Source organism: Cavia porcellus, unplaced genomic scaffold, assembly GCF_034190915.1.
Source record: "Cavia porcellus strain 051 isolate PalLab524CR breed Dunkin Hartley unplaced genomic scaffold, mCavPor4.1 scaffold_3, whole genome shotgun sequence".
NCBI lineage: Eukaryota > Metazoa > Chordata > Mammalia > Rodentia > Caviidae > Cavia > Cavia porcellus.
The window spans coordinates 117,187,638-117,200,885 of record NW_026947486.1 but is presented as its reverse complement, the minus strand read 5'-3'; the positions used below and the strand labels follow the sequence as shown (position 1 = coordinate 117,200,885).

At 45.4% G+C, this 13,248-nt stretch overlaps 1 protein-coding gene across 3 annotated transcripts in view; it reads right to left on the bottom strand.

Moving 5' to 3' along the window:
- The window catches only part of Mtm1 (myotubularin 1), a 102,329-nt gene extending 101,867 nt beyond the window's left edge, over nt 1-462 (bottom strand). For 2 of the 3 annotated variants that reach the window (XM_003461695.5, XM_013155525.3), the window contains exon 1: nt 392-462. The gene's annotated coding sequence lies outside the window, so the exon portion shown is untranslated. Of the gene's footprint in view, nt 1-98; nt 123-391 lie in introns of those variants that run through there. The other variant, XM_063246521.1, reaches the window with a different exon arrangement.
- Between the last annotated feature and the right edge of the window lie 12,786 nt (nt 463-13,248).

Sequence of the window (13,248 nt, the reverse complement as noted above, 5' to 3'; positions counted from 1 at the left end):
CCGAGGGCCAGGGCAAGGACCAGGCGCGGCGCGTCGCCCGGAGGTAGGGTTGCCGCCTGGCCCTCCCGCCTCCCCGGGACGCAAAAGCAAGTACACACAGCAGCTGCGACGTCCGATCCGTCTCCAGGCCCGCCAGCCCGATTCCGGTCCCGACCTTCGCCCAGGGAGAACAGGGGAAGCCACAGACACCTGCCTGCTGCGCCCCGGCCTCAACCCTCACCCGCCGGGACAGCAGAGGCGCTCGGGGGAACCCCACCCCCACCCGCGGGTGCGGGGAGGCCCCGCGCGACCCGTCGGCCCCGGGAGCCCCAACTTCCACCTGTAGGCTCCCCCATCACGGGTTCCAGCAGCACCCGGCTCGGAGCCAGGTCAGCTGCGAACGCGCACCCACCTCGGGCTCCAGGCGCCTCCGCCGTTGCCAGGCTGCTCGGCTCCCGGGCCCTGCTCCGCCCCCTCCAGGATTCGCCCCGCCCCCGCGGCCTCCACGCCCCCGACCGCCGCCGGCTGCCCGCCCCCGCGTGCCGGTTGGCGGAGACGTATCACGTGACATGGGTGGGGCGGGCGGAAGGCTCCTGGGGAGCTGCTCCGAGGGGTGGGGCTCTTCGCCCGCGAGGCTGCTGGGAAGCCCTTTTAGAAGGGTCCAGCTCGTGTTGGCATCTGGGAATTGTAGTTCGTAGTGCGGTGCCGGGAGTGGGCCGGGCCAAAGTGCCAGGGGCCACCCCTGTAAGGGAAGTTGGAGCCGCGCACAGCTGAGGCCACTGGGAAGCGTAGTCCCAGGACCCTCGTCTGGGTTTCGCTGTTTTTCTCCAATAAAGGGGAAGTCCACAGGGAAATCTTACCTAGACAAAACTTTTTGCGGGTGTCCTTAATTTTAGCTATCTTTGAGTCCGTAGGGTAGGCTGCATGAAGTCGAGACACTATGAGGGAAGAAGAAAATTTTAACCAACTGTGGTGCAAGATCTGCAGTCCACAAAGCCAACTAATTAATGGCTGGGGTGTCCCTCATGCGGTACATCATCTTCCCAAGCATTTCAATTCAGAACTTCTTCATTTTGACGTTTGGGTCCCATGACCATTGATATAGTAACTAGAAAGCGAAAGGGAAAAAAGAAAGAAGTTAAGCTTCCGGAAGACAGTTTGGTGTGTAATCAAATAAAGCAATCTAGCAGAGTGTGTATAATACCCCTTGTGCCGCATAATAGTTATACATGAGCGCTTTGAGTAGCATTACTTTATCACAGTCTTTTTTACACTTATCTGTGTTAGTTCTTTGCCATCTAAAAATAGCTGTTTTGGGCTGGGGATTTAGCTCAGTGGCATAAGCACCTGCCTTGCAAGCAGGAGGTCGTGAGTTCGATCCCAGGTACCGATAAAAAAAAAAAAACAAAAAAAACAAAAAAAACAAAAGCTGTTTTGCCTGATACTAGAAATAACCAATTTGTAAGTCTTAAATTTCACACCATTTTGAGGTGATGGACATGAATCGTCCCTTTATCTGGCTGGATCCACACCGTACCCGCTACTGGTTTGCTAGTGACTTAGTAGCCACCTCAGTTATCAGATCAATGGTCATAGTTTTATGGTGCGGTGTTCAAGAAGCCCTCATTCTACTTAATAATGGCCTCAAAGTCTAATAGTAGTGATGCTTCCAATTTTATTTAAGCATACTGCTATTGTTGTTCTATTCTGCTATTCATTGTTATTAATCTCGTATTGTGCCGAATTTATAAATTGAACTCGTAGGCATATGTGTATAGGAAAAAAACACATGTATCAGATTTGGTACCATCCAAGGCTTCAGGCATCCACTGGACTGGACTGTGGATAAGAGCGATCCCTCAGGATAAGGGCGATCACCATGTATACACAAATAAATACACCATAGTGAAAAGCTGAGACTTCTTATATGAGTAGCAAGGCCTTCCGAATCCTACCCAGCCCACTTCCTCCAGGGTGCCGCTAGTCTGCTCACCCCAAATTCTGGTCTGGTCACAGGGAACTTTTTTATCCCCTGGATACTTCGCGGGTTCTTTTTTCCTCCAGCCCTTCCCACTTGCTCCTTTCTCTAGGATTGGCCAAAATTCAGAGAGAGCAGAACAGGAGTTGCTCTGGCCCAGGCCAACTCAGAAGTTCCCCCAGAGCTTTTGTCGTTGTACTGATGTCATCACTTCCCTTTGAGTCTGCCCTGCCTACTCCCCTCCCCATACCATGAACTTCTTTGAATCACATTCACATTTGTGCTGGCTTTCAAAGCATACTCATTAAATTTAAATGCCAGAGAGGCTCCCTGGTCGGCTGCTGAATAACTGGGTTCTCAGCCTATGTGCATCACAGGGCAGAGTAATAGAGGGAAAATGTGGATGAGTTGAGTGAGGGCAACAGTGGGGGCGGGAGATCTTGTATACAGCAGGTGTGAGTTAAGTGCTCAAGGAGAAGTCAAAGCCGTTGGTTAAACTGGGGTGTCTGGGATAGGGGCAGTCCTCATCCTAAAAGGGACTTTTCCCAGTATCCAGCTGGGTCCCACCTCACCTGCTGGAAGATAAGGTCCAAACCGCAGGGAGCTGTAGAGAAAACGCATCTCCGGCTTGTGAAATAGACTGTGGGCCCAGCTATGTCTACCTCACACTAAGTGCAGAGATCAAATAAGTGAATAGATGTGGAAGCACTTTGCCACCCTGCAGTTGGCAAGGTTGCTGGATCCCTAACCCAGTACTGCCCTCATTGACCTCTGAGCTGTGTGTGTGTGTGTGTGGGGGGGTGCTCACGGGTGCTGAGAGTTTCTTGGGCTTTCTTGCATTTTATGCACATATTCCTATATCTGGGGGAGGGTGGAGAGAGGACAGATTCCCTTGTGTGGACCTTCTGGATGCAAGAGAGCTAGCACTGGATGTTACATGAAGCTGTAACATCGAACTAGCAGGCAGTCATGAGTTCGATCCCCGGCATCGATTAAAAAAAAAAAAAAAAAGAAGCTGCTTCTTTAACAAATTTTCCCAGCTACACAATCCTACACGCAGTCCCCACCCCCACCCCACAGGTCATTCTGTTTTTGCTACGTCCCAGGCTGGAAGCACCTTTTTTATTTAAAAAAAGACTAAACTAAACAGAAAAAGGGTAGAAATAATACATAATTTCAAAGAAAAAAATGAACAGTAAGAAATCACTAGTTGATAACTACATATTGTCCTCTTACAAATAGTTGTTCAAGTTACAAAAGTGAAGCATACAAAATAGCAATTACACTGAAGATGACAAGATTCACCACGATACCCATTCTGGTTTGATTATCACCTGTTTTGGAAGCACCTTTTGCTCACCAGGGCTCTCTCCTATTCTCTGGTGTTGGGGGGTGGAGGAGGCAGAACAAAGGGGATCCCAGGCACCTGTCCTTGAGAAGCAGGCAGGAAAGAGGGGTGCCTGCTCTTCTGTCTTAACACACTCACCACTTGGGCCCCTGTGTTCCCCTCTGCAGTGTCATTCCCAGCTCCTAGGACCCGAGAGTGGGAAGGTGAGGAAGAGGAGTGGGTGGAAGGGAGGAAGGAAGAGGCACAAGAAAAAGCAATCAGAAATGAAAAGTTCAGAAAGTAACAGTGAGCACCATACCCAAGGCAAATGCACTTGGAACTGGGTGCCAGCAATTCCAAAGGCTAGCCACGGACTCTGGAAAAGTCGCTTCACCTCTCTGGCCGTTGGTTGCTCTCTCTGAAAAAGGAGTCACATGCCACTTCGCAGGGCTGCTGAGTCTTCACACAGTAAGGCTAAGTAGAAGCAGGTCAAGGAGGCAGCATTCCAGAGTTGCCATGACACTGGTCACTGGTCACTGGTCACTGGTCACTGGGGAGAGAACAGGGACTCAGCCCCTAGGTCCTAGCATGCAAAACTTAGCATCCAAATCCTAGCTCTTCTTGCTCAGTGTGGCTCTGAGCAAGTACATCTCTCCAAGCCTCCATTCAGCATCTGTGGTGTGAGGATATCAGTATCTATTCCATAAATTTGTTGTGAAGAATAAACAAGGAATGTCCAGGACTTGCTTTACGGAGAACAGCAAAGCAAGTGTCCCTACTGCCCTCTCCCCACCTAACCCCATATTCATAGCTCCAACAGAATGGTGCAACCATTCACTGTCCAGAATGTCTGGACAGTGAATCATAGATGTAAGTGTACACACAGCCCAGCAATACCACTTTGAGGTGTGTATCCAAGACACATGGAAACTTACATTGACAAAATGACTTGTATTCAAATATTCATAGCAGTCTTTCAAGTATAATAAAAAGGTAAACAGCTCAGATTCTCATTACTAGTGATTGGCGAAACAAATGGTGATCTATATTTTACATACAGTGGAACGCTGCTCGAAGAGCTATCGATCCACATGCAACATGAATGAATCTCAAAAATGTCATGCAAAGTGAAATAAACTACACACAAACAATTACAGACCCTGTCGTTTCATTTATATCACATTTTGTTTTTGTAGTACTGGGGGTGAAACCCAGGGCTTCAGCCTGCTAGGCAATTGCTCTACGGCTGAACTATACCCCAGCCCCTCATTATATTTTGGAAATGCCAAAAGTACAGCAATTGAAAGCAGGTTTGTAGGATTTGATTCAAAAGTCAACCCAGAGGTATGAGAGAGAATGGATTGCCAAGGGGAATAAGAGGTGTTTGGGGGAGTGATGAAAATGTTCTGTATCTTGATTATGGTGATAATTTTGTGTGACTGTATATAATTGATCAAAGTCACTAAGTTAGAAACAAGACCGGGTTGAATTTCACTGTAGATAACTTCCAATTTAACACACTTGAAGTGTAAGTGAAGAGGGTGGGAAGGTAGCCTCAGTTAAGGTTCTGAGGCTTTCCAAAATTATCAATCTCGTTTTCGCTTGTTTTCTGAGTCCAGGGCCTCGAAGATTTCAGGAAGCGGGAGGTTTGCAACCAAGGCTGTGCTACACAGCAAGAGCTTGCTTGGAACCACAGCAAACCACCCACCAGGAGAAGGCGGAACCCAGCCCCAGAGCAGTGGGACACGGAGTGTCTACCTGGACGCAGGATGCTTAAGTGCTGTGTCTGGACAGAAGGAGCATTAGGCTCCCGGGCCAAAGGGACCAGACTTTCTTCCAGGTCCTCTCTGGGCTCCTGAACATTGCGGGCATCAACCCGGGATCCTGTTTTCCCGCGTGGGTAGGTGATCACAGGATCAGTTACTTCTGCTGCTGTTTCCCTTTCTCTTTCCCAAGGAGGTCCACCAGCTGCAGCTTCTGTTTCCTCAGGTGATAGTGGACGCTTGAGCCTTCACACATGAGAGAAACCCGGTTTCTTGGCCCCAGGGATTCTTTTAGCTCAGGGCCTTATAATGATGACATAGCAAGGCTTCCAAGGGCCCACCCTGGTTGGCTGCCTCATTCCTACCCAATACAAGGTGTGCACGCAGGACTTTGAGGCCTAGTGCAGAAGCAGCGTGGACGGAGAACTGCTCCTCGGTTCAGCTACAAATCTAACTAAAGCCACTCTGAGAAGGTGCCAGCTCACAAGGTCCCCTCCCTCTGCTTCCACACCTAAGGCAGGCTTTCTGTTGTTGTTTGATTGTTTTTAAGTCTCAGTTTGCAGCAGTTCTAGTGTATATGAAATAACACCATACTGTGGATTTGTTTTGCTTATCCTAGTGACAAATGGAGGTGAGCATGTTTTCATTTGCTTACGAGCAATTTGCATATTGTCTTTGGAGAAGACTCTGATGAAATATTTTCTCATTTTGTTAAACTGGTAATTTGTCTTTCAATGATTGAGTTTTTAAAATTCTTTATATATTTTGAATACAAGTCTATTATAAGATATATTATTTGCAAAAATTTTCTCCCATATCGTGTTCTATATTTTCACTTCGTGGGTGGTTTCTCTTGATGTATGTAAGTTTTTCATTTTGATGAAGTCAAATTTACCTGTTTTCTTCTTTCATCTTTTTGCTTTTAGTGCCATATTTAAGAAATCAATGTCAAATTCATGGTAATGAAGATTTGCTATGGTTTCTTCTAGGAGTTCTACAGGCTTAGCTCTTACATGTTAGGCCTATAATTCACTCAGAGTTAATCTTTGTGTAATATAGAGGTCTAACTTCATATTTTGCACCTGAATATTAAAGCACCATTTGTTGAGAAAAAACCTATTTTTCCCGTATTGAATTGTCTTGGTTCCTTGGTCAAAATTTGAATGACCATAAACGTGAGGATTTATTTCCAGATTCTCAATTCTATTCCCTTAACTTATGTATCTGTCCTAATGCCAATACCACATTGATTTCTTTTTGCTTTCTCTCTGAATTTATTGGAAAGGCCACTTTGGGCAGCCCCTAGTGTATCTGTTTCAAGTGTGCAAAACACTTTTAATCCCTTTTCTTATTTGGTCCACATAATAGAGTTAGAAGACAAATAAATAGGGTGATTACCCGTCTTTTGTGGATGAGGAAGCCAAGTTTCGGAGAGGCTACCAGAAACTCAGGCTAATTGTGCTATAAGTTACAGCCCTGGGCTCAGATCCCCAGCTTTCAGTGGTAAGCCAGAACGTCCTCCCAGGGAGCATACTTCTCTCTCTTTAAAACTTTGGTATATGAGAAGCTCTGGATTGGACCCCAAGTATTAAAAAGAATAGTTTAACCCTTAAAAATGAAATCCTCTCATTTTGGAAACGGATAGAACTGGAGATCATTAAGTTAAATGAAATAAGCCAGACAGCAAACACTGCATGATCTCACTCATATGTGGAATCTGAAAATGTTGAATTCATGGAAGTATAGAGTAGAATAGTGGTTATGTTGGCTGGGCCAAGGCGGAGATGTTGCTCCGGAAAAAAAAAAAAAAAATCAACCCACTAATCTGTTTTTTAAAGGTAAGATTTTGAAGCCCTGCTGTTTGACCTGTTTCAATAATAATGACTCCCAGGGCTCATTTCCCATCATTAGTCCAGCACTTTGGTAACAACTCTTGCCTGAAGGCATCTGGGCTGTAGGTGGAAAGGGACCATTGCCCACAGAGCCCTGCATTCTACAGCAATTGTCCCACCACAGACAACTTGTAACTATGTCACCTCTTTGTCTGGGTAGAAGTCTGAGGTTTGTTATTGTTCCAGTTGTGTTTTATATCCAGGAGGACCCCGATATCACATTTGGCCCTTTCATGGAGGGAAGTAAGTATTCCATCTTTTTCTTTTCTTTCTTTCTCTTTTTTGCACTTGGTAGTGTTCAGCAACTGAGTTATATTCTTAAACGATCTCAGTAAATGCTATCTCAGTAAACAGGCAATGAATCCTTTGATGTTCCAGACACAGTATTATGTGCTAAAGGGGCCCCAGAGAGGATTAAGACACAGGCAAGACAAGCAAGAGATGACTGCTTTATTCAGAGGGCAAGCATTTAATAAGTGTATTATATTTATCCATTCAAATTTGACCTATTTGTATTGTGTTTTAGGAGATAGAGATAGTCCATTGTCACTGCTCAGAACAAGTAGTGAATTACCATCAGGCAGAGAAAGTCCCCCAATTAGCTCATTAGAGCTTAGACCACAGACCAAGAGGGGCCAAGATACAGTGAGAGCAGTGAACACTGCTCTGGGCTAGCGAGGAGGTCAGGGAACAGCCCTGGGAAAGATACATTTGATCTGCTATGGTTAGTGCTATAGGCTGGAGACATATAAAATGCCATGAGCTCAGAAGATGAACCAGTGAACTCTTGGGCTAGATAACAGATGTTTCATAACAACTATGATGTTTAGGATGGGCCTTGATCAGTGACAAAAACTTCAGTGGATAGAAAAGGAAGGAGGATCACTTTAAACTGAAGTCACCAGAGACAAAATCTATGGTGAAGTCAGGTGTGGTGATATGTGCCTGTAGTCCCAGCTACGTGGGAGACTGAGCCAGGTGGATCATAAATTTGAGGCCAGCTTGGGCAACTTAGTGAGACCATGTCTCAGGTAAAAAAAAAAAAAATGGGGGGAAAAAAGAAAGCTACAGTAGCTGTCAAATATCTGGTCCAAACCACATATTGTTGGGACAACAGGCATAAGTGGAGGCTGTCTCCCATAAACTCGGGGGTGCGGTCACTCCAAGGAAAAGCATACCTTGCTGAGTGTGCAGGAAATGTTTAAGGAGCAGAGCAGTGAGCACGTAGGATTGGGAGTGGGATAAAGGCTTGGGATGGGAGGTGAGTGCACTAGTTTTCTGGGCTACCACAATGAAACCTCCCAAACAGGGTAGCTTAAGTAGCATAAATTAATCATCTCACAGTTATGGAGGCTCAAAGTTGGATATTAAGGTGTTGGCTGACTCACACTCCCTCTGAAGGCCTTTATTCTAATTTCTGATAGGTCCTTAGTTTACAGTACCACAATTCCTATCTTCACATAGTCTCCCTATGTTAGTGTCAGTTGGTCCATTCAAATGTCTTCCTTCTTTTCTGTTTCTGTTATAGCTTGTGTTTAGATGTTCCCCTCTCCAAAGCCTCACTGGCATTTTTTGGAGGCTGGATCTAGAGTGTAATTGATGATGGGATTGATTCATGGTGCAATGCTAGGATCCAAGGCACTAGGATTAAGGGTGTTAGTGCTGCCCATCCTAAGGAGTCTGGATAACATATAAGGGATACAAAGGGCTGTGACCAGGCCTTGTTTGCTTTGCTACTTTCTGCACTCCAAGAACTATTTCTCATCTGTAGTGCTACCGGGCCTTGGAGCCAGATGATTATGGCCTGAAACCTCTACAAACTGTGAACTAAATAATCCTTTCCCCCTTTAATTTTGAGTGTCAGGCATTTTGTCTCAGCAATAAGAGAAAAGTAACTAAGATAGTTTCCATTCAGATTTCCCATTTCTGAGTCACATTGGATTACTGTCCATCCTAATGACCTCATCTTAACTTGAACATCCAAAAAAGGAGCTTATTTCCAAGTAAAGTCACATGAACAGATCCTGGGGTTAGGACTTCAACGCCTTTTGAGGAGGCACAATTCAATCATTAATGTGAGACAGGGAAAAAAAGTGCGTTAAAGGATACAACTGCAAGTGTGTTTAGGGGTGTTAAATAGCTGACCATATTAATGTTTTTGGTTGGATCATTGAACACAACTGTTTGCAGTCTCACTGTTTGAGTGTCCACTTTGTATGCTTTGATACTGTGACTTGAGCAACTATCTCTAAGATGATAATGTGTAATCTATTAACTGGTGATTTCTTACCGTTTTTTTTTTTTTTTTGTAGTTCTGTATTACTTGTACCCTTACACTGCTTTGTTTTGTTTTGTTTTTTTCTCTTTTTCCTTTTAAATAAAATTTTAAAAAAATAATGTGAGACAGAAGGTGGTTATAACAGTGAAAAAATGATATGCTATAGTCTACACTATCCTGAGGGTGATGGGCAACTGTTAACCAGTTAGTAAACCAGGGTATTGCGAGATCTCCTTTGAAATGGTGTCCCTGTTAATCCAGCCCTTTCATTTGGTCCAGTTAGAGATAAGCAGAGCTTTTTTTGGCTTTTATTTTTCCCCGCACAATAATAAAAATCTCAAGTACTAAGCTTTCCTTTTGGAAATCAAAGAAAGCAAAATATGCATCCTGAAAACAATAGGATTCCTTGAATTGAAAGGTTCTGTCCTCACTCTCAAACCATTTTCACTACCCCAGCTTGCAAGCTAACAATCGCTTTCTCTATTAGAATATACCATGTAGGATGACTTTCAGCAAGTGCTTGTGGGATAGAATAAGACACCCTTTAATCTGATGGACTCCATTTAGGGATGTTGTCAATGCTTTGGTGCTATGTACAATGTGTCACCAACACTTAGGAATCTCATTTTCCTCTCATATTAGTCAGCCATACCTTGCCTGGATAAAATACCACACACACAGTTTAAAGGACCAGAAATTTATTTCAACTGATGGCTTCAGAGGTTTCAGTCCATGGTCATTTGTTTCTACAAGGCAGAAGCCTGGTGGAAGGGCAGGGTGAAGGAAAGCAGCTCAACTCATGGAATCTTAGAATCAGAGAGCAGTCTGAGAGGAAGAGCCAGAGACCAGGTGTAGTGTTCAAGTTACTCCCTCATGACCCACCCAGACATGCCCCAAAGTGTGTTTCACTACTCTCCTAGGCATCTCTCAAGCCAGTGAAGTTGACAGTCAAAATCAAACACCCCATTTTTCATTCCTGACTTCTGACAAGGGTTTCTGTGTAGCTTCCTGAGGCCGTAGGGTGCAGTGGTGTCTGAGGAAGTACCCTAGGACTGCACAGCAGTGGACAGGGCAGACTTGAGGAGCTCAGCTTAGACTGAACACATTTGTCTGAAAAAATGCTTTGCACTCTGTGTACAAAGGAAAACTCAGCTTCCCTCAGCCTAAGAACAAATCCTTTTGGCCATTAAATGGAGATCATTATACTCTCACTCAGCAACTATTTAATGAGCACCTACTATATACTTGACAGTGTTGGGGAGACAGCAGTGAGTAGAAGGGTGTTTCTGTGGTTATCCCTTTGGAAAGGAGTTTAGTAGAAATTGCAGCTACTTTGTGGGATGTTTTTCTCAGTCAGCAATATTCTCATGAACTGTATTTATATTAGTCCATTTTCAACTACTAGAACAAAATAGTTGAGGCTGGGAACTTTATAAAGAAAAGAGATTTAGTTAGCTTACAGTTTGGGGGAGGGTGAAAGTTCAGGATTAGTTTGGTCTCTGATGAGGACTTAATTAATGGTGAATGGCCCCACAGCAGAGATAAGTAGAAGACTGACCACATGACGAGATGAGAAGCCAGAGAGCAACGAGATGCCAGACTTGTTCTTTATATCAATCATCTTGTGAGAATAAACTGGGGTCCTCTGATAACTGTGTGAATCCCATCTGAGGACAATGACCTAACCACCTTGCACTAAGCTCCACCTCTTAAAGGTTCCACCACCTCCTATCATTTCCATACCAAGGACCAAGCTTCTAGCACATGAATCCTGGGGATGCACTCAAGCCATACTCCACTATAACTGTGTCTAACACAGGTCATTTCTGAAATGCACACATTGTCATGGAATTCAATAAGGAGAACACTGAGTCGAGTCCCTCCTCACAGTCCATGTCCTCCTCACTACCTCAGAATGTCACCTCAGTTGTTGCAGGTGGAATTAGGGAAGGATGCTCTGTCAATCATCCTAGAGTTAAGACGGCTCCAGAGAAAGACTAATGTACTTATGAGAAGAGAAGAAGACTAAGGGAAGCACCACAGAGCAGAAAGCCATGTGAAGATGGAGGCAGAGATTCGAGTGATGTGGCAAAAAGCCGGGAACACCAGGGCCACCAGAAGCTGGAAGAGGTGAGGAAGGTTCCTTCCCTAGAGTCCGAGGGATGCTGCCATCGCCATGATTTCAGACTTCTATGTCTACAACTATGAGACAAAAAGTTATGGTGTTTTAAGCCCCTGAATTCATAGTACTTCGTTTCAGGAGCCCCGGAAGCACTTTGCACCGAGGCTTTCTGGTCTCCTCAGAAACAGACACATACCACGGTTTCCACATATGCCCTGCATGCTCTACCACGTGACATGTGGGAGGCAGGCACTAGTGCATGCTTGCTTCCTGAGCCTCTCTGCCACCTGGGCAGAAGAGCAAGGCTCACAGCTCCTGCTGCCCTGCCTCCTTTCTTAATGCCAAGGTGCCTCACATACCACGACTAGAGTAGCACCTCTGGCCCTGTGCACACCAGCCCAGCCAACTGGCACGACCCTGGAGAGGAACATGAACAATGTGGCCCCTGCTCCGCCTCTGCCCGCCCCATGCCATCCATTCAGCATCCTCTAGCTCACAGGCTCCATCAGACAGAAAGGAAATGGTGCATTCGGTGCCTCTGCTGGCTGGGGCTGGGCTGTTACAGCTGTGGAGGCAGTGGTGAGAAACCCATTTCTGAAAGGCCATCTCCGTGAAGAGTGATAATTGTGAGAACAAAACGCCCCCAAGTTCCCATGCCTGGAAGGCCCAGGGCTCCTTATGAGCTCCCAACTTGCAGGACTATCTATTTTCTGGCCATCAAACATTTCCTATCTTCCCATTAAATCTTACTGAATTCTTATAAACTGGGGAGGGTCATTATACCCATTTCAGAGATGAGAAAAACAGAAGTTCACACATGTTTGGGGTCTTTCCCAACACTCCATGGATCTTAAGTGGCACAGCAACTTGAACCCAAGGTGGATGGATTCCAGAGCCTCCCTGTTTGTCCCTTGCCCTGCTGTGATGCTGGTTTGCAGCTGTTTTGCAGGGGGTGAGTTTTAGCAGCACCCGTGTTATCACCCAGCCCATGGCCAGCAGCTGCCTCTTGTTTTTCCTTTCTTTTTATTTTTTGCACTCTTTTCTATTTATACTACCTCCAATTCCTACAGGAAATTTATGGACACCAAAAAGACTGCATCGGCTTGACCCTCTGTAGGGGTGCCTGTTTTAGGAGAGTTTTGAACTTTAAAAGTAATTTTCCCTAAATGCTTCTTACCTATACAAAAGCAAAGAAAATCTTTGCCAGTTTGAAATTTACTTCCTATTTCCTGTGGTTAATGTGTTTATTTTAGGCCAATGGTTTTTGTGGGGCTGTGTAGACTTTGTGTAGTGTGAACTGAGCTTTGCATAATCTATTCCCATGGTCCTCACTGATGAACCTCATGCCCCCCCTGTTATTGATTAAAAACTGGTGGTCAACTTAACACCAGCTGAATTAAATCAGCATGGTGCTGCGTGTAGTTGGCCCACCTGAGGAAAGTTGTCGGCATAAATAGAGACGTGGAGAAGAGCTAGGCATTGTGGGTTTCTCTTGGTGTTGCTGTTTGAGCTCTTGATTCTTCTGGAGGAGCTCGTCATGACTAGCTTCCCCAGTGTGAGTTTGACCATTGTCATCAGAGGAGCTCAGGACATTTTTGATGAGGGTGGCTGTGGTTCATTTTGGGGGTGCTCTACTCCTCACGTTGAGCATCGCTGCCTGGCTCTGGAGGGGAAGATGTGTGCTGTGTAATTGACAGGAGAAACTTGTCATGCTGGCTTTCTGGCATGTACTTGACTGTTCTTATCATCAGAGGCACTTGGGACCTCCATGTCACTGAGGATGGCTGTGGTGCTTTTCAGGGCAGCCCTGGTTCTTATTTTGAATGTCACTTCTCCATTCCAGTGTAGAAGCCTCAACCCACCAGCACAGCTCCTTCATCCCACTGGCATAGACTTTCTGGCTTCCACC